Below are 23,385 nucleotides of genomic sequence, written 5' to 3' on the forward strand. Positions count from 1 at the left end.
TGGTCCTGTAGTTCAATATATGCAATAAATAAGTATTCATTGGTGGAAATCCTCTCCTATTTTTAATTGTGCAATTCGTCAATACGGAAATGAAGATTATAGATTACGAAGGATTATTACTTCGTGCTTCATGACTGTTTTCGTTTCCAAGACATCGCACTGCATTCGTTAAAATTTCAAAATTATCTCACAATCAAAACAAAATTTTCATAAACGCACGAATCTCAACCGACCATGTGCTAGCGGCGACAGACAAAACGGCAACACTTCAATACGGTAGTCAAGCTACTTACAGATGGCACCACTATACTACCCATATTGCCAACAACAATCAACTGAAAATAGTTCGTATTTATTTTGTGGCTTGCTTAAACCATATATTTTTTTTAATGCTCATATTTGTGTGAGCAAATAAAATATTATATACAGAATTAAATAAGAATTAACATGAATAAAATGTGGAACTCTATCTGACATTAAAAGTAGTAGATTGGCGAGTCTAATTGACAGATGACGTTCATTTAATTTTTGTAGTGGTGCCAACATGACTTACAACTGTCAAGTGCAACCTTGTGCTGGCCCACCATATCTCAAACCTCCATTACTTGAATTTTCAAAATCTCGAAGCAACTTAAATTTCCCGGCCATTTGTCCTATTCTTCACGTGTATTCATTTCTCTACTACTCTAAATCAGTTACAAAACTTTTTGATTTCTTGAAGCAAACATTTCCTCCCTTCAAGCAAAAAAAAAAAATACTCTGCAACTCAAATTTTGTGCATCATTAACTGTGCAATATGGCATTTGTGGTTTGTGAGGAACAGGTAACAAGTAAAGGAAGGTTTACAGTGATGCTGGGAGCTAATATGACGGGAACCAGAAGATTAAAATTTTAAGTGATCGGAAAATCTGCAAAGCCTTGCTGTTTCTCGAGTGTGAATTTGCAAATGATAAAAAGCGGAGCGGTGTCCAAGAGAGAGAGATTCAGCAGTAACTGTGAAAACATTCTTCACTGGTTGACAACCTAGTACAGCCACCAACATCTGCAATATTACCTTTTAGCAAGCTGGAAACTCTCAAAGACAACGTACGTTATAATTAAGGAAACAAAGTCTGTGTTCAATACATAGTGGAACTTTTTAAATGGAACATACTGGTACCCATTTTCCTTGCCAAGTTACAAAGTAGCCAGAAAATTATGGTTGGAAGACTGTTTCATATTGCTATCTTTATTTCTTTCAGATTTCTTTCTCTTATGGTGGTCAGTAATGTATTGAATAGGTGGTTAAGTCTGGGAAAGAAGGCAGGAGGGCATTGGATCAAAGAAATTCAAGAGGATCTAACAGTTGGACTCGAAATTACAGATGCAGAGAACAAGAATAAAATTATCACCCTTCTTAAGAACCACAAATTTTCAACTGAAATGATGCACAGAAGGCCAGTAGAGATTTCAGACGAATTAAGAACACTGCGATCAGAACGAATGAAGTACTGGGCAGATAAGAAGAATCAAACGGTATAACCTTCAAAGAAAAAGTGTACATGGAAGACAAGTGGTCCAATGTGGCCAATGAAGTTATTAATAATAATAATAATAATAATAAGCATCCTATAAGTGTGAATTAAATACCAGTCACGTACTAAAGCAACCCCCAAAGTCGCAGATGACAAGCTCCATTTACGAACCTCTGCTGCATGGTATTGACGAGAAGTTTTAACATGAAGGAAGGTTAACAGTAACAAACGAGATTACTGGATTTTTTCCAAAGGTGTTAACCGAGATAAGTTTCTTGTTTCACTATTGTATGTACTGCATCCTGTCTTCTAAGTTGCTATAAGAAGGGTTATAATTAAAGTGATGTTGTAAAATAGTTCTTTTTGCATATTTGTAAATACTGTTAAAAATAATGTATTCAGTATGAGCCCATAGATACATATGATTCAATTGTGTGCTATACATGCTCAAGAACGATATTATCTATATCTTGAAATTTCGATAACTCTAAATAAAATTCAGTTCCCGGTGTGATTCGAGATATCGAGGTTCCACTGTATGTCAAAATACTATTTCAACACACTACCAGGAGTGCTTTATGTAAAGAAACAAAAGACTTTCTGCCATACGCATTCAGAAATCTCACGGGAATGTGTTAATTTGTCTAAATTGTTTTGTAATAAATGTTGGAAATGTGTTCGTGAAGCAGGGTACTTTTAACCGAAGTGTTAAATTAATAATAGTTTTTAATATTTGTGAAGTAAAATTTAACATAGTTAAAGAAACCAGGCCTAAGGGTGTTCCACCTAACTTTGAGACAGGATTGTTTCCACATATGGTGGTCACAAATTTAGAAGATAAAAATACTCCAGTAAACTAAGAAAAGTGATTCCAGAAGCCAAAAGAAAATTATGTTCAGAAAGGATGAAACAGTATTGGGCTGACAAGTAGTCCTATGTTGGCCAAAAATTTAAAATAAATAAACTAAGAAAAACCTTTCAATACATAGTTGAACTTTTAAGTGGAACATACTGGTACACATTTTCCTTGTCAAATTACAAAGTAGGCAGAAAATTATGGTTGGAAGACTGGTTTTATATTGCTATCTTTCTTTCAGATATATTAATATTGGCAGCGAGGACACTGTCTGCAACATGTGCATAAGCAGTCATAGTACAGTGCACTGCTCAAAGCTGTTCATTTTTCTTATGGTGGTCGATTATCTGTGCTTATACAATATAGCTATTTGTAGCAGATGCAGTAATGTACAATAGCAGAAACTGGTCATGTTCATGCTGTACAGCATCATAGAAACACTATGAATAAATTATACACAGAACAATTCCCTGATTGACAACCTAGTACAGCCACCAACATCTGCATTATTATCTTTTAGCAAGCTGGAAACCCACAAAGACACCATACAACAACTACAGCTAATTAAGGAAACAAAATCTGTTCAAACAATTCATGCGAGTCTACGGTAGATTGCATGTGGTTCAGGTACGAGTCCTGCTCGAGTTCGCTGCGTTTTACGACATCAAATTTCATCCATACCCCTTGTCACTATTGAACTGAACAGACGGTTGACACCCACATTTCATTCTATTGCTCTGCACCACAGCAGTTTTAGAACAATACTTCATTCCTTCAGACTTCTTATGGATGAAGGTACATTCACAGATCATGGAAATGTGAATTTACAGAACATGCACTTGTGGTCTGATAAAGAAAGCTCTTTATTGCCTCCATCAGGTTGACCATCATAGTATGTGAGAGTGTGGTGTAGTATCACTTATGACCATATCACAGGTCCATGTTTTCTTCCACAAACATTAAACAGAGCACAATGCATTTTCTTTGAGACACTACCAGGGCTTGTCAGGGACATGGGACTGGGAACATTGTGTGGCTCAAGCATGATGCCCCACCCATTTCACATGTGAGTATGCAAGATACAGGTCATTCCTGACTTAACACCATTAGACTTATTTTTACTCATCGAAAACTTGTCTTGAAGCACAACCATAGAAGAGATGCAACAGCATATTTCTGCCGTCTTTTTCAGTATCTGAGGAAACACTATGATCTGTACAATGTTCTCTTGTTGAACATCTATGCAAGTGCATAGAGTTAGTCATTTTGAGCATCTTAAGTTAATGCTCAGGAGTTCGAAGGGTTGTTCCTTTGGAAAGTGATACATGAACACAAAGCTTATGCCAATGGAGCAGTTTGCAAAAGTTGAATTAGTTGATAAGATTTGTATTTTTTTATGTATACAGCAGTTATTTTGATAGCCTCCCATCTGTGGATCAAGTGGTAATGTGTTGGCCTCCAGATCCCAAGATAGCAGGGTCAAACCTAGCAGAGGTAGTCTTGACTTTTGAAGGGCAGACAAAAGTCCATTCGACACCATGTCATATGATGTCTGCACGTGAAAAATCTCTGGCAACATGTGATGCTTACCTGACAAAATTAATTAAATCTCAGCCATAGACCCCAAGAGATTTGGTTTACTTTGCCATCTGGTAGACCTAGAGTAAAACAGAACATCAAAATTGATGAGTAAGCAGCCAGCTGGCACCAATTTACCAGTAAAATGCCTGCACACTGTACAGAGAACATTAGATTGTTATTGTCCAGTCAGTTTGCTATACAGTATTTTGGTACAATTTGAGAGATATTTTTCTACTATTTAGGTAATGTATTTACATCTAATTGGTGAAAAGAGAAGCTCTTCAGCATTAAGTTTTAGCTGATGATACAAAACTGGCTTCAATTTCTTTCATGGTTGTACGTGACTTCATGCCATGCACAAAATAAATTCATAATCCAAAATCCATTATTTTGCACCTGATCTGCAATTCAGCAAGGGAAATGTGTACATTCCATATTTTCATAGTTTACCAGTGTATATTCATCCTCTCCTTTTTTCACCTCTACCAGGAAACAACCCTTTATAATCTGTTCTTCAGTATGTGAGGGTTTTTTTTTTTTTCCAGTTTGCTTTACATCACAATCTATATATCAGGAAAACTCAAAGTGTAATTAGGCCAAACAGCAAAAGTATACTGAATGAGAAAATGTGGTATCAGTGTGGTAGTATGCTGTATATGTAGTCACGACTGACCCATCCTTTGTATGTTCATTGAGTTGGTTGTATCAGTGAACATTAGAATAGATTTTACAACCAGAATGAGAAAATGCAAATATTCTGACTTCACAAGTATGAAGATGGAACATCTCATGTTAACATTGCCCTGCAGAATTGGTTCATACCATGTATGTTTATACCAACCAGCAGAAAAGTGGATCACATAAAAGATTAAATCAGAAAGAAGTAACATACAGGGACAGCTTCCAGTCGAGGGAGGTTCGGACAACATAAGAGATAGAGATCATAAATGCCACTCCACAAGCTATTTTATTGCAACCGCAGGTAATAAAGCCTTTTTAAGCTTTTGTGATATTAAAGCGGAACCTATTGCAGAGGTGCTGACTATTACAGATTGTGGTCAAAGGGGAAAGGAACATTACTTGAAAAATTAATTTCCACAAAAAAAAAAAAAAGAGTTTAATCCCTTTGAGCTATACTGCTCAACCCTCCTTTCACTGCTTGTAAGTTGGTAACTATACTTATTAGATTGTCTCTTCCTTTTGCTATCATGAGCATTGTGAAATTCATTGTGAATGAAGGTGCTCTGCTCTTCTCTGGTGTGCGTCATTGGTGCGGGAGGTGTCTCCTTGTGTGTGTAGAAGTGGGTGGTACTTTAGTGTGTTACAATTCTAATTATTCTAGTCTATTATTCTAAAAGAAGCAATTGGTTTTGTAAAATGAAGCAGAGCAATTGTCAGAGTGCATCTACTTCTTAGAAGACAGCACTGCCACTATTACAAAAATATCAACTATGCTGCTTCAAGTGTCATTGAAAACCACATATTCGTGCGATTTATCTGTGGCTTACACTGGACGAGTTGATTGCAGAAGACACACAGAATCAAAGAAACAACATATATGATGAATCAAGATATGCCTTCATAAATAGTAATGAAACTGCAGTGAGAAATGCTAAGTTGATGTTCACTTTTCTTTCAGAGCATATCTCATGTTTTGGACTGTGCGGGAAATTTCTTTAGAGCAATGTACCCCGACTACAGTGTTGCAGAAATATGATTGTGCGAAACCTAAAATCTGTGCTTTAGACATGGCATCCAAAGTAAAAAAAGAGAATAAGTGAACTTTTGCAAAAACACCTTTTTCGATGGCTCTGATGTTAGTATGGATTCACATTCAGTTAACTTTATCCTGTATTTGTTTCTTTAATGATGAGATAGACCACAAAACTCTTCTATCATTAGAGAGTACAGATGAAACATGTAAAGAAATTTTCTCAATAGGTAAATTTCTTCCCTAGCTATTCCATGGGAAAATTGCATTTCTTTTTCATCTGATATCACATACACAATGATATGGAACAAAGGTGTTGCCAAATTTGTGAAGAACAGGTATTGTATTCTTCTGTTTAGGTTTTGGGTTGTTCATGTCATTCATACATACTTCTTAACAAAAAAAAATTGAATCACCCAGAAGGGGAGAAGGAAACTTAAACTTCATAGGTTGAGAGGGTTGTTTGAGTCAGTCCATAGACTGGTTTGATGCAGCCATCCATGCCACCCTATCCTATGCTAACCTTTTCATTTCTACACAATTGCTGCATCCTACATCTGCTCTAATCTGTCATAACCATACCTTGGGTCTACCTGTACCGTTCTTAGTGCCTACACTTACCTCAAAAACGAGCTGCACAAATACCGAGTGTCTTAAGATGTGTCCTATCATTCCATCACTCCTTTTGGTCAAATTTAGCCAAATCTATCTTCTCACCAATTTGATTCAGTACCTCTTCATACGTGATTCGATCTATCCATCTCACCTTCAGCATTCTTCCGTAACACCACATTTCAGAAGCTTGTATTCTCTTTCTTTCTGAGCTAGTTATCATCCATGTTTCACTTTCATACAGTCCCATGTTCCGGACAAAAGGCTTCAAATACATCTTTCTAATTCCCATATCAATGTTCAAGGTGAGAATTTGTTTCCTTAAGAAATGCCTTCTTTGCTTGTGCTACTCTACCACTTATGTCCTTACTTCTGCCATCATTAGTTATTTTACTACCCATGTAACAATATTCATCTACTTCCTTTAAAACTTCATTTCCTAATCTAATATTGACTACACTCCATTACTTTTGTTTTGACTTATTTTCATCTTGAACTCCTTACCCAGAATGCCATTTAGCGATTTCTCTAGATCTTTTGCAGTCTCACATAAAACTATCAGCAAATCTCCACCTCACACGAGGAAGTTAAATGTTGTTACCATTCACAATGAAACAGTCCACCTTTTTCAGTTAATTAAATCTGCCGAAAAACACAGGTCGCATATTCTGCTTTTGGGTGACAATTGCTTATCTTTCCGTGGAATAACTTGTCCATTTTACAAACAGATTGTTTTCTTTTGGCCTTAAACAATTAGTCTACCATCAGGCTTCCTTCTGTCACCCGATTTACAAGCAAGAACAAAACAGTACGATGTTCTCGAAATAATAGAAAACTAGTCGATTGCACACACAGAAGCACTGCACAGATATCAATACAGACTTTCAGAAAATATCAAAACAAATTCCCTTGATAGACGTTAAAATTCTTACCATAAATTCATGCATGCACGCTATTACCTTCGTCGACAATTTTGCGCACATGTTTCAGCTGGTTCATTGCGACTGCAGCGCCACACTCCGGCGGGACCACAAACAACGATGTTAAGAGAGCGGAGTGATCACACTAGGTATTCTGTTCGTCATGGTTATACATTAGACTAGATGGCTATCTGGAAGGCAAAGGGGATGTCATTATCAAGAGGGGAGATGCATGCTTTGAATTTGACTCAATTTTTTTTTTAGGGGGTGAGAGTTAATAGTTGGATTACTGACAGCCCACTTCAAAGGTTGGTACCTCCACTATTGATGGATTATCAGTATATGGTACAGTTGTCACAAGTAACAAAATTCTTCAGTCTTACTTTCACATTTGTCGAGTACAGATGCTTCTTAGGTGCAAAACTGTGAGAACTCCCACATTAATAGAGGATGGGCTAAGTGTTATGCCATAGTGTCATTCGTGCATCATTTAGAAGTGTCCAGCATGCTGTGAAAATTTCATAAACTTTGTATCAGAGATGACAGATTAGGCTGCCTTAGACTTCATTTTTGTGAATTTTCATTTTGTTATCAAGTGCCTACTTATGCAGTATGTTTAGATCAGCTTGTAATAACTTATTACTGTTAGCATCTCATTATTTTGTTTATCATACAATCAACTGCAAACAATCTGCAGTCGCTTCTTAATTTAGTTTACAAGATTGATGATAAATGCCATAGATGGAAGTGGCCCAATAATACATCCCCGCACTACTACTGAAATTATGGAAACTTCGGAATATTTATTTCCCACTTTACTCTTTGCGTAAAACTTGAGATAAAATTATAATCAAGGACACTTCAGCACAATTGAATCACACGTGGCATTTATTTCATTGAAGCAAACAGTGTACAATCACTGATGTTAAATATAGAATGTATTTGAATTTTGCTGATAAATGCTACATGAAATTTAAAACACCAACCTTAGTGGAAGTCTTGTTCCCGAAGTTGGTGGTACTTAAGGCTGTCTAGTCCATGTTTGCTTCTGACTTGTTGCAGGACAAAATTTGGACATCCTGGTGTCTTAAAATCTGTAACAGTCGAAGGGGCCTTAAAAAACATTATTCAAATATAAAATGAAATGTTGCTTTAAAGTCATCAGAATACAATTTAGTCTATATGAATAACAGATTTTGGTATCAGAATGATGTTTGTATATAATTAGTTACTTCAGAATGAGTTTTACTCTGATATACATTCCAACCATGTGTGCTTGGTGCACTAATCTTCAGGTACAAGGAGTGGGAAGGAACAAATAGGTGTCAAATCAAGTCATACAGAGAGAAGGAACTAGAAAAGGAACACAAAATAGCTATATTAATAATGTTAACTCTTTGGTAAGGTAACAAGGCAGAAAATAACCTGAAGTTTTCATATAGCTATCAATCATTTACTACTAATCTGCATTTAGTGCTATCGTCCATGTGGCAGGAGCTGTAACAGTTTTTTACATAGTCTTTTCTTTAATGATTTCTAAGAAGTTTGAAATTGATCAAACATCTCCCTTGATAAATTATTCCAATCCTTTACTCCTCTTCTTATAAACAACCATTTGTTCCAATTTGTCCTCTTGAATTCCAGCTTTATTTTCATTTGATCTTTCCTATTTTTAAAAACTACTCATGCGTATTCATCTACTGAAATCGTGTAAAGCCATCTCTCCATTGACTGTTCAGAACATGTGGCTTCCCCTCTCCAAAGGGCCCGTCAGCTAAGCTCCGGATGTACTGCAGCCTTGAGGCTTATTGTACTGCCCTATGTAATTAGCACCAGTCTTTGTTAGTCTTGATTAGATAATACAGTCCCATAATGGATTCTGTATGAATTTCTTTTGGTTCAATTATCGGTTCCCAACATATGGCTTAGTCAAGCTCTATTTCCTTATTCCCAGGTCGGAAAGTTGGGAAGATTTTTGTAATGCTGCTCTTTTATCAGAAATCGCCCAGAATAAATCTTGCTGCTTTCCTCTGGATCTTTCCCAGTTCTTAAATCAAGTTAATCCTGGCGAGGGTCCTGTGCACTAGAACATTTGTGACATTTCAGAATGCATTTCATTTTTCAACTCTTGGCTTCAAAAGTATCAGCTCTTGAAAACAAAGAAATTTGAATATCTTTAAGATCCTACCAGTATGGCTGATCAAGAATTTTCATCCTTGGATGAAATAAATGAAAGCAATACCAAAACCCTAATGATGGAACACATGTTAAGGTTCACCTCTGTGGCATGCCAATTGAACAAGTCCATCAGTTTAAATACCAAGGATTGCTGATTTGGGAGAAGGAAGCAACAGTGAGTGTAGAAATACAGCATCAGCATTCGTATCCCTCAAGTGGTGGTTTTGGAATAACAGCCTTGAGATCAAGATCTGCACCTTAAATGCACTGAATCTACTTGTCCTGCTGTATGGTTTTGAGATGTGGACCCTTCTGAAAAGTGAAATGTTAAACAGGTAAGAATTGCACACTCTGACATGAGTAACAGCTAATCCTGATGAAGGAAAATACACAAACTGGATTTAATATCCCAAAATCCAAGTTTTTAAAATTTCATGATTATCAGAGCTGTGAAAGAGAGATCAAAAGACATAGTTCTAATTGTGGTGCAATGGTTAAACCCAATAAGATCTGGCAGAACTGGGCAATGTCAAAAGCTACAAAGGTGCGCTTGGTGGAATCACTAATGTTCTCAGCCTTTGAATGGCTGCGAGACCTGGACCGTGAATGCTAGAGACAAATATCTAATTGATGCCTTTGAGGTGTGGTGTTTGCTGAGAATACATGTACCCTGGACAGAAAGAAGAACTAATGTTGCCATTATGGATGAATTTAGCATCATGAAACTTACCTCCAGCTCCTTGGACACATTTTCAGAAGAGAACTTGGAAAAGACCATTTTGTAAGGCAAAGTTGAAGGCAGTAGACCTCGAAGAATAGCAAGTAGATGGTTGGATCAGATGAAGAAGATCTCTGGCCTACCTCTTCAGGTCATGTTAAGGAAAGCTTAAAACCACTCTGGATGGAGGCATCTCGTCAAGGCTGCAAACACAGAAATGATAAAAGTTATGAGTTTACTCAACAATGAGTAAAACGACTAATGATTATGATATTGCAAATATCCCTCATTTAATGTGAATTTTGTGTTCAGGAAGACGTTTTGTTTCCATAATTAAACCAAATGATTGTGAATTATTTAAACAAGATTTTCACACTTTCAAACAAGCTAGCTGACAATTTTATACAACAGTTCTCTTTATTTTGTTTTTTGAATTAATGTGCTGTATGGCTATGGATCATCTGAAATTTTGAGTCATGAAATTAGCATACAAAATGTGGAACATGTTACCTATTAACTGTGCAGGCTGTGATGTAAAGTATTGATAGATGGCTGTGACCAATACATAGAAGGCTCTTATCAAAGAGGCCTCATTGCATCATACTCTAGAGAACTGTTGATTTAATTCGTGGTAGTTTCATACACCCTGAGTAAGTTCTCATTTCAATGCACTGAACCCCATACTTGTTGACTCCCAACTTCCACACAGATGTGTCTAAACAATTTGTTAGATGCAAATTAATTGTTATAAATTTGAGTTTCATTTATTGGAAGATTTATGATCATTTGACTTTCCTAAAGGTAAATTTGTCACTATCCTTTGTGTTAAGGAGGAAGCCATTGTTTTCAGTGTCAACTCATTTAATACAACATGGTTTTCCATCCAGACCTGCAAGTTTCCCATTATGAATATTGTAGCTGTAAGATGCTTTGAACCCTACCATGTGGCAGCCCTGGGATTTCCCATTTTTTCATCAGGCGTATACCTTGGCCATGGCTGCTACTTTCCCATTCCATCACCAAAAATCTGTATTTGAGCAAAGAAAAGGAGAAATTGTTAATTTACTCTATTGCATATTTTAAAGTTAATATGCTTCTCCATACTTATATGACTTATAACAAAATATAATTTTTTGCTTTACATCGCACCAACACGGACAGGTCTTAAAATGGAGATAAGATAGGAAGGCTAGGAGTGGGAAGGAAGCAGCCGTGACCAGCATTTGCCTGGCGTGAAAATGGGAAACCGCGGAAAACCATCTTCAGGACAGCCAACAGAGGGGTTCAAACCCTCGGTCTCCCAAGTGCAAACTCACAGCTGTGCAACCTGAACTACATGGTTAACTCTCTCAATTTGCTTGGTTATAACAATGAAGAATGTACCAGTACTGTCACCGACAAAACTTTTAGAGAAGGCAGAAGATTTATACAATATTTAATTAAGATACTGACTGGCTGTTTATTCAAGTTCTAACACTTAAAAAGCTGTGCAAACACATCAAGAGCAGTAAAATAAAGATTGAAAGTGTTCTTAGAAATGTTCCGAAGGATTTCACACATGTAGGTAGTTCTTCAGAAAATTTTTTATTTAATTTTTAGTATTTGACAAATTCAAAGCTAAAAGATTCCACTTGTTACAGGGGGAAAACGTATTTTGTTCACAATAAAATGGAAAGACTTTCCAGTAACTTTTAGCTAGCCACAAATTTATCCATGTTGTATTTCGCTAAGATTCATCATTTTCAGCAGTTCGACACACAGTGCCAGTCACAGTAAGAACTTTAGTATCCAATTTTAATTTTTTAAAGAAAGTTCTTCAGTACATATTTTAGCATCAATGTAAAGTCATTTCTCAGTTCTACAAATGATTTTCTTGAATGTAAATTTCACTTTTCCACTAATATTTTACAACCAGTCTTCAAGAAGTTTCCACATTTTTTGTTACTATAAATTCTATTTCTCCAGCTCAAATGGCCAAATACAACCTGTGACAAAGTTCGGTGAATAGTCCTGTACTATCGATATAGATAAACAATGCACGACAGTGACCTTACTGTCCTTCGAAATAGTCCCCCTCCCATAACTATGCACTGCTGAGATCGGTGATACATGTCCTGGAAACTTTGCAAGAAGGCTTCCTTTGGGATGGTGTTCAAAATGTCGTTCCCTCAGATAATACCTTGACTATCGACAAAGGTGATGACCATCGTTTTGATGCTCGACTTTTCGGCTCTGACCTTTTTCTGACGAGGGGATCCCGGAGAACAACATTCCATGCTTTGCCATTTCATTTCTGGGTCGTACCCGAAACATCAGGTTTGATCCTTAGCAACGATACAGTTCAAGAAATTTGGTGTCGCATCTGCCGTTTCAACAAAATCCTGTGAAGCCTCTAAATGTGCCCGCTTCTGATCATCAGTCAAGTGATGTGGCACAAGACGAGAACAAGTTTTCCTCTTCCCCCTAACTTCTTGGTAACGATTTGTCGTACGGATTCACAGTTAATCTGCAGTTCATCCGCTATCATGCACGCAGTTAATTGCTGATCGTTCGTGATTAATGTCCTCACCTTCTCAATGTTTTTGTCACTGACAGCGGTCGCCGGTCTTCAGCTATGGGGGTTGTCAGAAACACTTTCCCGGTCTCCTCGAAAACTGGCGAACCACTCGTACACACACTTCAAGGACAGTGCTTGATCTTCATATAAACGTACCAGCATCGCATGCCTTTCTTTCGGTGTCTTGCCAAGCTTAAAACTGTACATTGATCATTTGGTCGTTCATGTTCCTGTTCGCAGTTCAGAACCAACGCACTAAACACGCAATGTATCAAACAGGTCTTACACGGCACACACACGATCCTCAACTGGACAACGTTGGGAGCAGGTGATCAAAACCTGCTGCTATGCAGGTGCAGCGTTACGTGTCGCCACTGTTGCTGGACCGACCGTTCTGACTTCATTCACTGAACTTTGTCATAGGTTGTATTACCAATAGACATGAACTTTGTCATAGGTTGTATTACCAATAGACAAGTGCTTGCGACTTCCACTGACATTACTTATCTTGATATATTTTAAGAATTGAATAATGTTAAACCACTCTTAGAGAAGGTATTCTGTAAACATTAACAGTTTTTGTTTCTTTTTACTGTACAATGAATGGCCAAGACTAATTGGCTTGTCAGAAGTTGAGAACATTTGGTATATTCAGAACTTATTAAGGCCACCATTTACTTCTTAGGATAACCAAAATGACCTTGAAAGCAGACCTATATTGGAATACATCTATGAATACCACAGAAATTGGCTAGAACATCTAAACAGGATGGACAGAAGTAGGATCCCCAAAGCAATCAAACTACTGCCCCGGTGGGAAGAGATCACATGGACGCCCCAAGAGGAGATGGCGTGAAAAAGCGAAACTTTTGTATAGACCATAACATTTCTTCAATAGGACTAATAGATGAAAGGAGGAGGATGATAAAACTGAAGAATCATTACCATAATTATCCAAGGGCCTTCTCGAGTGGTAACTGCTATAGGTTGGGCTGACTGAGTATTTGGATGAAAGACTAAGGAACCTGTCGTCGACGGACCCATAGTGTGCGTTTTCACATATTTCTGTTGTAGCCTTCGTTGACGTAATTTGTAAGCAGCAGCATTCATACTGTACCTGTCCTGGGCACTGACAGAGTAGTAAGTATAAAATCCTGCTTCACAAATATGTCACAGATGGAGATCTTATAGATAAACTTCGGAGAATCAAACCCGGGCATCGAAGTCCCATCCTCTACTTTCATTCAGAGCAATGGCTATGCTCGAGAGCATATAGGTCATGGTTCTGTCCGGTGAAAATAAAGTGGGCATGTAACAAGTATCGTGAAAGTAGGCCACTATAGTAAGAGGAATACATTAATTTAAGAAATAAGAATGGATTTTTACCAAATTCAAAACAATTTTAATCACAGAGAGATCATTGGTGAAAAATTCTACACACGAGGTGCCAAATAATTCCCTCCAAGTCTTCTAAATCCCCCACTTTGTCCTTCCACTCAAGAATACCACTGGCACATAGGTGCAGTCTCGTAGCTGTAGGTACTGGGTTCAAGGGGCACTCACATGTGAACACAAATGTAAGTCGAGTTATTTGAAGTACTGTTTATCTGACTTCGATATAAATGCGATAAGGCTCAAGATTGACTACCACAAGTAGCAATTAATCTCCCTGAAGATCGCCACTCGTGCCCTGTTCATTACAGATAGACAATTGAAAATTTGTCTATCCCAACTGAGCGTCACTCTTTACTTATTCATTCCTGGCTAATATGACTACATTTATTTGATAGCGTTTATAATCTGATAACTGCACATGGGCTAACTGTAGTACAATGATCTTTAGTTCTATGCACTGATGATTACAGATAGCGCGACCCGGTCTCTAAGTGAAAATCATTTATTTAGCCTGTATAGAATATCACAATATTATCTTGTATTCACTCTATCACAAGAGGAGTACTGATTGCCCATACTTGATGTATCACACAATGACTGTAGAAAGAAACAGTCTGCATTATGACGTGAACCACACAAGCCATGACATAGAATATTCTCAAATGTGCAGGGCGACACCTTATATAGTTGATAGTGGTGTTCACTATGGAGAGGGAACGCCCCTCCCATTATAACATATTCGCTCCGCTAATAGTTATCTTCCAGAGTCGAATGGAAGCTCAATTTGTTGCTCTTAATAACCTCTATCTACTGAACTATTTTCATTCAAATCTGATCGCAGGCTTAAATGGTAATTACGAATGCGTCCTTTGGTTTTTAGGCGTGCTGGGTGGGGTGATGGAGACTCCCTACTCTGCGTTAAAAAAAAACCCCCACGGGCTATCTGGTACTTATCACTGTGATGCAGTCGTAAGTGGAGTCATTAAGAACACGTTGAGAAGTAAATCATTTTTACATCATTAAATACTGCAAATTATGCGGAGTTCATTGATCCCTTTTATGTATATGAATTATTATTATTATTGAGCCCACAAAATCTTTGGGTTGGTATCCAGGAAACAGGCAGGGAAGTGATGGTAATATACAGTTCTTAAGTTGAAACCCTGTAAGTTAACCACGCCTTCTGACACAGACAGCATTTTAAGCCTAGCATCATATCGCTAGCTCTCTTGCACTATAGAGAGGGTAATACCAAGGTCACGCTGTACTCAAAGCTTGCCCCCCTCCCCCCTCTCCCCCCCTACTTACGCGTAATTAGGGCTCCTGCCTCCGGACTCTCATAGCGTCGTTCGTATCCCAGACAGGGCATAAAATGCTATTTGCAACCGAATATCGCAAAATTGATGCTGAAAATGGCACACATCTTGCTGGGCTTCCTGACATGTCTAGTGACATAGTATTGAATGGTTTCAGTACTCTAGTGTCCAGTCCCAATTAACAGGAACTGGCAAGAGCTGGCCATATACCCAGGTGAACAGCACTCTGCTGGCAGGTGCTCTGGAACTCCTTCAATTATACATAAAAGCCAAATTTTCTGGAGAACCATTAGTTATAAATAAAATGCATTTACGGCATTTTCTGTTGTAAATTGAATTTTGAGTGCACTTGCTTGGCTTGATTTGGTGATATTTGTCATTTTGGTTTTTAGCGGATAAAACATGTGCAAGTTCAGTAAATACCTACATATTAATGCTCACCATTTAGTGAAATTTAATTATTTAAAACATGTAATAGGCATGTATTTGAACTAAATATCCGAGGTACATCCATACCAAGTTTCAGCTCAATTGGTCCAGGAGTGTAAGCGTGGTTGAGTGAGAAATGAAAAGACATCTCATTTTAAACTATTACTGGTACAAGGTGTCTCATTGGCTGAATGGTCAGCATACTGGCCTTCGGTTCAGAGGGTCCCGGGTTCGATTCCCGGCCGGGTCGGGGATTTTAACCTTCATTGGTTAATTCCAGTGTCCCCAACATCCCTGCAACTCACACACCAGACATAACACTATCCACCACAATAACACGCAGTTACCAAAACATGGCAGATGCTGCCCACCCTCATCGGAGGGTCTGCCTTACAAGGGCTGCACTCTGGTAGAAATAGCCACACGAAATTATTATTATACCGGTACGAGGTTAAAACAAGAAATCGCAAATATTATATTTTCAGATCAATAGGGTAGGTGTCCCAAATATCTCCTCTGTTCCTAATACCGCCTACCCGTGTTTGCAAGCTACTATGCACGCCATCTATGAAATTACTTAGTTACCTTGATGTTCTGATGTTTTGCCACACGTAGCACCAGTGGTAAGTTTTCTATGAGTGATAACAACAGCAGTATGCCGTCTGATGTGTTTGAGCCTGTGATGAATGTATTTTGTCTCCAATCCAGGGAATGACCAGGTAACTGTTTCCAAATCATAATTTTCCTTATATCACTTGAAAGTGCATTAAATGAGGATTCCAAAGATGTTACTTTTAAAAACTGTTTTTAACCTCTGTTATGTGTATGTTTGTGTTGACTGAGCTGTATTCCTAATATCGCCTATCAACCCGATCCTAATATCGCCCCTAGGCAATATTTGGAGCACCTACTTTCATTTACCCATCAACTTCACTTAATCAGTCTACTCTAGACTTTAACCCAATTCTGGGTTTTGTTATTGTTGTAGGGCTCGTACATAAGATGCCAAGAGAACAGAAAAGACAGACGTGGAGCACGTCCAGTCGTGAGGCTGTATGCCAGGCTGTTCAGAAGAAAGAAATGGGAACTCAGAGCATCAAAAGCATTTGGAGTATCAAGATCAACGATTCAAGACTACAGTAAAAAAAAGTGCAAAAGGGAAAAACGAAGAATTTGCTGTGGTAAGAAGGAAACTTGGAAGGAAACCTGTGCTGATGCCCGATTTAGAAAAGGAACTGGTTGAGTACTGCATGGAAATGGACTTTTTTTTTTGACTCGAAATGACATGAAGCAGATGGCCTTCCAACTTGCCTTAAGGAACAATCTTCCTCATCCCTTCTCTAAAAGAACCAACATCGCAGGTCGAAAGTGGTTGAACTTGTTTTTGAAAAGGACTTCCTAGCTGACAATAAGAACTCCAAAGTCATTGTCAAGAGCCAGAATATTAGGGTTCACTGAAAAAAAAAACAAAATGTACAAGTGATTTGCACGAAAGGGAAACCGGCAGTCTACAAAATGTCATCTGCATAGCAGGGAAAGCTGAACACCATTGTCACCTGTATGTCTGCTGTCGGCCAGTACGTTCCTCCCATGATAGTTTTTCCCAGAAAGAAACAGGACTTGAAGCTAATGAAGGGAGCTCCTCCTGGGGCTATTTCAGGATTTCACCCATCAGGCTGGATTCAGTGTGATTTGTTCTATAAATGGATGAAACATTTTGCTTCTTTTTTCAAACCTACAGCAGAAGATCCGGTTGTATTAATCCTGGATGGCCACTACTCCCACACAAGGAACCTGGAAATAATAAACTTTTCTCAAGAAAAATCACATCATGATGGTCTGTCTGCCACCTCACAGCACGCATAGAATGCAGCCATTAGATGTTGCTTTCATGAAGCCATTCAAGACTTTCTGTAATCAAGAAATTGAGAAACGGATATCCAGCTATGAGGGCAGAGGTTTGACAGTATGAAGTTTCCGAACTCATGGGCAAGGCGTACATCAGGGCAGCAACCATGAGTAATGCTATGAGTGGTTTTCGTGCTGCTGGTATCTATCCTTTTAATGACGCTATATTTACCAAAGCAGATTTCCTGGAAGCATTGAACGATAGCAGTCCAGAACCTATTCCTGGTGTGTGCGCGACTCAACTATTTGTGGACGCGGCAGGAATTGATCAAACAACTCCTTCACCTAGGACTATTGACGGTCAACTTAAAATTGCTGGTCAAGATGAACCCTCATCCGGCTGCAGCCCGTTCCATGCTGCAGGCCTAATCTCACCCAAGGACATAAGAGCCGTACCAAAAGTGCAACCACCGTCTCGCAAACGAAAGGGTGGAGAGTGCATGGTCTTGACCAGCTCTCCTTATAAGTAAAATCTAGAAGACTTATATACCACTAAAGGCCAGAAACATTCTAATCAGGCCTCGACTAGAGCAGCAACACAAAAGAGGAATCCTGCCACCAACAAGAAGAAAGTTGTAGAAAGGAAGCGTGAAGTCTCAAGCTCTTCCGACAGTGAGGATTCAAATGAACCTCTACTAGTGAACACTGATGGTCTTGATGTGGACCTTAACAGCCCTGATTTTATGGATGCCACCTAAACATTTTGTAACGAGAAGTTTCCAGACGATTTCAGTGGACAGCTGTGGGTTATGTGCTCCTCGTGCTTTAACTGGAATCGCAAACTTTGTGATGCAGCGAGTGGCGAGCATAAAAATATACACATGTTCGTACTGTCTGAATAGGCCTAACTGAATTTTAATTGGACTAACTTAGATTATGTTGTAAGTGCAAGCCTACTAAATGTACACACGTTTTTCAGTTATCTAATAAATTATGAAGCATTTCTGTCTGTCCTCATTTAAAGTCCTTAGTACCAAAGTTTGAAATTAGTTAACAAAGGTAAGTTACTATAATCTATCAGCTTCATTGTCCGTATTGATGAATTAAGAATGCAAAGGTAAGTTATGTGTGCTCTACTAACTTAGCAACTAGTTTTTAACAAGTGCTCCTAATTTTGCCTGGTGGGCGGTAATAGGAACAGGGGTAGGCGATATTAGGAACACACTCATGCGAAATTGTCTTGGGACAATGACATTTTGCTAATTAAACTGGCGTAAGTTATGAAGCGATTTGATCTCTGGAAACCAAAGGAAGATTGTTCCTAGTGATATTTAGGTTCCAGCTTGATTTTCCAACCCAGGAGGTTGACATACAGAGAAATAGTTATGGTAGGCGATATTTGGGACACCCACCCTATGTTGAAACAAAACAAATTGAACCCACCATATAGTTTGCATACCGGTATTTTATAATTAAGTGGTTAAAACTTTAGGCTTAAGCATCGCCGCCTTGTTCTCTCTACTTCCCTTATCCTCCAAGGCTGTCAATTATTCTCCAACGTAACCTAAACCCCCTCCAATCGGCGTACATAACCTTGTAATTACATAACCTCACCGCTGAAGTCGGTTAACACTGTCCCATCCATCGAATTTAATCCTAAATCAGCCTCTATCTCCTAATTTCAGGTAACCTCCCCTCCCCCTTCCTTGACATTCTTCACGCCAGTTTGTACCAGCTATCATTCTCACTTTCATGTACGTTAAGTTAGGTACTTCTGGGTAATATTCCGAGTCCACCCAGCTTTCACTCCCAGATAGAAAAGTCTGTCTGGAAACAAAGGGACGACATAAATATAGTTTCGTCCAACAGCCCTGGGTACGGTAGTACCTATATAAAAACGTTTTCATGAGGCACTTTGCAGGTTTTTTAATCAGGGTTATTTTAAATCCTGCAGGTACCGGTATGTGTTTGGGATCATTTTCCATATTTACCCGAGTTTAATAGGCTATGGTTCGAATTTAAAATACCTTTTGAGTTGTAAGATAAACTAAACCTGTAACGGAAATCGTTAATTTTAATTTAGCGCTCCTGAATTTCGCAGTTAGAAACCTGAGGTCAGTTAGGAAAAATCATTTAGTAAGGAATATTTTGTGTGTAGAAACTTCTGCACAGGTGATGTACTTTCACCATGCTTAGCGACACCAAGGTACGTAGACCTAGAATACAAGGTAGGGATCACGGGAGTGATGCTCAGTAACAAAACGGAGCTGTGACGTCACGCAAACCCTGAAGCTGACCTGTACGAGGTAGGGTAGAGGTAGATCAAATAATCACTGTGCACGCAGAAGCTAGGGGCTAATAATACACGATAGTAGCATATATGTGAGGCAAAAAAAAAAAAAAAAAAAAACCGCATGTTTTTAATTTGTGTGATAAAACTTAAAACGCACTTTTCAGTATGGTTTTTTGCGCCATTGCAGGCTGCACAAATCACAGCAGGCACGCAAAGGAACGAAACATACAGTTTCCATTTATTCCGTAAAGCCAATGACAAACTGTGGCAGCACGATGTAATAAAGACATTATTGAAAGCTATTTTCCTCAGCTTCGAGGGCTCGAAATATTTTATGACCATCCTCTTCCGACAGCTGTGACGCAAAGAGTGAAATCATTGCTTCTTAGCCTCAACACTTCCGAGGTGAAATGAGGTTCCAACCATTCTCCAGAATATTGTGAAACATTAAGGGAAAGTATATTATCATATGCTACTGACGAAGTCGATCAAAACTGATATCGTGTGCCAGTCTAAGGTCATGTTATTTACCGGAGGAAGAACGAGGGTTCCTTGAAGTCCTTGAAGAGCTAGTGGAACAGCTCGAGGACAGTCTCGAAACGAAGGATCGTGGTGAGCTTTCATGTTAAAGAAGGAAATCTCGGCATAGAAAGATTACGGAGAGAAAACAGGTCAACCTACAACAAGGGATGGAAATTGGTTTTGAAAGAGTTCTAGAGACAGTCTACAGAGAGATGGTACAACCCGGTAGTGAAAATGGAAAGGGGGGAAATGAAAGAGGGTTCTACCGTCATCGCGAACTTTCCGGATATCCTGAAGAAACACGTGAAATTCATGAATTTACAGCGAGGTGCTTCGTGAGAAGCCGTTCTTTTATTGGAATTAACGCTTTAAGTAAAAGTAAGGCATTCAAGAGGCCGATTTTCAGTGAATATACTACCGACAAAAATGACTTAGAAAGAAGAGCAAAGAAATTGAAGAAATTTCACGGATGCTATAATAGATAACTGTTTGATAATATTTTAGTAAATATCGCCATTATTCTTTATGTAAAACACGCATATTCGATTTTTATGAAAGACAGTACCGTACCGTAAAATGGGGTGAATAGGATCACGTTCACGAGGAACATTAACCTACCAACAGAAAGAATACAGAATTATTCTCCTTTTTTGTTTCAGTACATGAGTCCTATGTTTTATAAGTTTATCCACAAATATTCTAGAATTCCTTCATATTTCCTTGATTTTAACCAATTTGTTAAGTGATCCTATTCACCCCTTGACTGGGGTCAATAGGATCAGGCATATTAATATGAAAGTTATTCGATTCACATCAAACTGGGGTCAATGGGATTGGTTATTTGATAGTTAAAACACATAAATACATTTTCTGTTATAGTTTAATGTTCTGAAATAACTAAAACAAAACTGATTAGGGTAAAAAAACATTGTTGTCAAAGTAAAAAATGTCTGAAAATTGTAGCAGGAATAGTGCCTTCATAAGTAAAATAACAAAAATGCTATTTATAGTACATAGTTCAAATGTAATGTGTATGTAATGGCAACAACATATATGAAGGAGAAACATTTGTTTTTGTTTTATCAAGGAATGGCATTCTATGAAAGCAGAGTGAGAGTGCACATTGAATTTCAATTGGCCCCTTCTCATTATATGTGGATTGTCCAGTTTTCCTATTACCTAAGTATAGGAAAATTCACATGTCCTCAACATTAGGAAAAGTGTAAATGTAACCAGCATAATCTCGAGTAACCTTCGGCCTCAAAAAATTGGCCACAAATCGATCCTTCTCTTTCTTCTCTAGAACTTGACCAATAAAAGAGTGACTCATACTGGAACTAACGCCTGGTTTACTGGTCAGAAAGGAAACCAGTAGTCAGTCCCCATTTTCAACTTCATCAGCAGAAACTTGTATTATGTTATTTGCATTCTCTTCTGAATTCTGTTCATGCAAACGAGGATCGGAAATATCACTGTTAGCTGCCGGAACATCCACTTCACATTGAGATTCACTCACGTTGGGATTTGAGGATGAGTCACTCACCTACAAGTCACGCTTTTGCCTGGAGCAACATCCAGCTTCTTTTGCTTCCGCACTACATTCTCTTCATATCGCATGCCGGGTGCTCATTAGAAAAGCCTTAAAAGAATCGTTCAACACTTCTCTGACGTGATCAGGATCATTTACCCCATCATGAAGTGGCCACACTTCCCCAAATTGCTTACTTGCAGCTCTTATGCTAACACCTTTCTTATTAATTACATCCTTAGGCAATTGTTTGGTCTCGGGATCATGGTTCTTGTAAACCCTTGCATATGGATCTTGTTTGTAAGTTCTTGGCATGGTGATCCTATTCACCCCCAAACAAGCGTACAAAAATTACAAAGCGAGGTTAACCTAAATTCCAGAAACTCTAATAGACCCACAATATTACCTATTTCACACATGATTCTGGAATATATTTTGAATACAAAATACCAACTGTGATTTCGGGGAATCTAATAGCTTCTGAGATTCAGACAAAGTCATTTCACTCCCATATATTGTCACAGTGACACAAATGGCGGGAAAATGTCCAGGTGTCACGACAGGCAACCCCCACATGGAAATCTTTAAAAAAAAAAGTCGTTTACTCCTTAAAAAGTGAAGGCAATAACTTTATCACTTTATGATCCTATTCACCCCATTTTACGGTATTATGTTTTATATGAAACTAGCGCTGTGTTAATATGAAGGCTCAATTTGCATAGGCTATCTAATACTAACGTAGAATTTGTCATTTCTTTGACATTCGGAGAACATTTACCGTTTGTGTTATGGACATTTACAGTTTCCTAATACTGTATATTGTTTGTAACGATGGGTACGGTATACTTCCTGCAGTCATCTCGCTTTAATGTTCGAGCTCGTAACAATTCGAGTTCGTTGTTATTGTTTTCATATTTAGGTGTTAGTAACCAGTGGCGATTTCTGGTATAGCGCAATGGAGCAATGAACCTCCAGCTTATATCAAATTGTACTCAACTACTTAATATTCATAACTCCCTTGTCAATCTCGAAGCTCTTTCTTAGCTCATCTATCCGTAATATACTCGTACTGCCTTTCAATTCATGTGAAATGCGCACGTTCCGTGACTGGATACTTGTCTGGAATGAACCCCTTGGAAGATTATCTCTCCGTTCGTACCTTGGCGAAGGGAGTTGCGAGGTGCGGCGGGACATCGGCCGGCACGTAGGCAAGACCAGGATATCGCAGGAACATATCCGAGCTTTACGCATGCGCAATATGCCACTCTCTCAAGTCGGGGCTGTTGGGGTAAGTATGTGCCTGCCATCTGTTGCCTTTACAGGAATTCAACTACGTAGCAGGAAATAGTGCACATAATTAGCGCTAGTGTTGAAGAGCATCATTACTACCAGCAGTCACATTAAACT

At 38.4% G+C, this 23,385-nt stretch overlaps 1 long non-coding RNA gene across 2 annotated transcripts in view; it reads right to left on the reverse strand.

Annotated features, from left to right (window-relative positions):
• LOC136857215 (uncharacterized) overlaps nucleotides 1–23,385 on the reverse strand; it is a 59,517-nt gene that overhangs the window by 13,671 nt on the left and 22,461 nt on the right. The window contains exons 2-3 of one of the 2 annotated variants that reach the window (XR_010858515.2): nucleotides 10,103–10,293; nucleotides 8,181–8,288 (exon numbers count right to left, since the gene is read on the reverse strand). This is a non-coding gene — a long non-coding RNA (uncharacterized lncRNA). Of the gene's footprint in view, nucleotides 1–8,180; nucleotides 8,308–10,102; nucleotides 10,294–23,385 lie in introns of both variants that reach the window. The other variant, XR_010858516.2, reaches the window with a different exon arrangement.

Source organism: Anabrus simplex, chromosome 1 (assembly GCF_040414725.1).
Source record: "Anabrus simplex isolate iqAnaSimp1 chromosome 1, ASM4041472v1, whole genome shotgun sequence".
Lineage (NCBI taxonomy): Eukaryota > Metazoa > Arthropoda > Insecta > Orthoptera > Tettigoniidae > Anabrus > Anabrus simplex.